This window comes from Chrysochloris asiatica, unplaced genomic scaffold (genome assembly GCF_000296735.1).
Source record: "Chrysochloris asiatica unplaced genomic scaffold, ChrAsi1.0 scaffold00006, whole genome shotgun sequence".
Classification (NCBI taxonomy): domain Eukaryota; kingdom Metazoa; phylum Chordata; class Mammalia; order Afrosoricida; family Chrysochloridae; genus Chrysochloris; species Chrysochloris asiatica.
The window spans coordinates 21,697,603-21,699,442 of record NW_006408524.1 but is presented as its reverse complement, the minus strand read 5'-3'; the positions used below and the strand labels follow the sequence as shown (position 1 = coordinate 21,699,442).

Below are 1,840 nucleotides of genomic sequence, written 5' to 3'. Positions count from 1 at the left end.
GCCCCTTAGGTTGGAAGGTACTCAAATTACAACTGAGGAAGAGAGCTACCTCCTCAAAGTAGAGTTGACCTTAATGAAGTGGATTGACAAAGTCCTAGGGACCTTCATTTGCTGGTGGAACATGACTCAAAATGAGAAGAAACATCTGCAAACATCCATTAATAATCAGAACATGGAATATATGAAGTATAAATCTAGGAAATTTGGAAGTTGTCAAAAGATGAAGTAGAATGCATAAAGATCGATATCCTAGGCACTGGTGAGCTGAAATAGACAATCTGGGCCATTTTGAATGACAATCACATGGTTTACTATCAACAGCTGCATAAGGACTTGAGTTAGTCCATGTCAGAGCAGCAGAAGCTTGAGGCACAACTAACAGAGAACAACATTGTAAAGGAGGAGCTGGCTCTGTTGGAAGGGTCCAACGTGGTCTTCAAACTTCTGGGTCCTGTGCTGGTCAAACAGGAGCTAGAGGAGGCTAGGGCCACTGTGGGGAAGAGGCTGGACTATATTACCCCTGAAATTAAGCGCTATGAATCCCAGCTCCAGGACCTGGAGAGGCAGTCAGAGCAACAGAGAGAGACCCTTGCTCAGCTGCAGCAGGAGTTCCAGCGGGCCCAGGCGGCAAAGGTAGGGACTCCTGGGAAAGCCTGACCTCATCAGGGGGTAAGGGGAGAGTGAGGGAGTGAGGCATCTCTAGGATCTATAATGTAGCTAATAAAATGTGAAAACACACACACATAAAAAAGGCGCATTTCAACATCTTTCTTGAAATGCAATGCTATCTAAAATAGGATGATATTTGTATACCTAAAAGGAAGACTAGTTAATACAACTATTATTAATATTTACACACCAACCACCAGAGCCAATGATGAAGAAATGGAAGAATTCTACCAACTTCTTCAGTCTGAAATTGATCAAACATGCTATCAACATGCATTGATAACTAGTGATAGGAATGCAAAAGTTGTTAATAAAGAGAAAGGATCAGTAGTTGGAAAATTCAGTCTTGGTGATAGAAATGTTGCTGGAGATCACATGATAGAATTTTGCAAGACCAATGACTTTTCATTGCAAATACCTTTTCTCAACAATATAAATGGTGACTATACACAAGGACCTCACCAGATGGAATAGACAGGAATTAAATTGACTACATCTGTGAGAAGAGATGATAGAGAAGCTCAATATTATCAGCCAAAACAAGATTAAGAGCCAATAGATCATCAATTGCTCATATGCAAGTTCAGGTTGAAACCAAAGAAAATTAAAATAAATCCACAAGTGTCAAAATTGAACCTTGAATATATCCCGCCTTAAGTTAGAGACCATCTCAAGAACAGATTTGATGCACTGAACACTAATTACTAAAGATCAGAGGAGTTGTGGAATGGCATTGAGAATTTCATCCATGAAGAAAGCCAAAGGTCTTCAAAAAGACAGGCAAGAAAGAAAAGATCAAAATGGTTGTCAGAAGAAACACTGCTCAGAAGTATACTAAAGCTAATGGAAGAAATGGAGAAATAAAAGAGCTGAACAGAAAATTTTAGCGGGCGCTTGAGAAAACAAAGTATGATAACGAAATGTGCAAAGATCTGGAGTTAAAAACCAAAAAGGAAAGAACACACTCAGCATCTCTCAAGCTGAAAGAATTGAAAAAAAAATTCAAGCCTCGGCTTGTAATACTGAAGAATTCTAAGGGCAAAATATTGAATGAGGGAGGAAGCATCAAAAGAAGATGGAATGAATACACAGTCACTGTATCAAATAGAATTGATCAATGCTCAACCATTTCAAAAGGTACTAGACCCAAACTGCACTAAAGACATTAGTG

At 39.2% G+C, this 1,840-nt stretch overlaps 1 pseudogene; it reads left to right on the top strand.

Moving 5' to 3' along the window:
• Positions 1–345: 345 nt before the first annotated feature.
• LOC102833318 lies at positions 346–657 on the top strand (annotated as a pseudogene).
• The last annotated feature ends 1,183 nt before the right edge of the window (positions 658–1,840 follow it).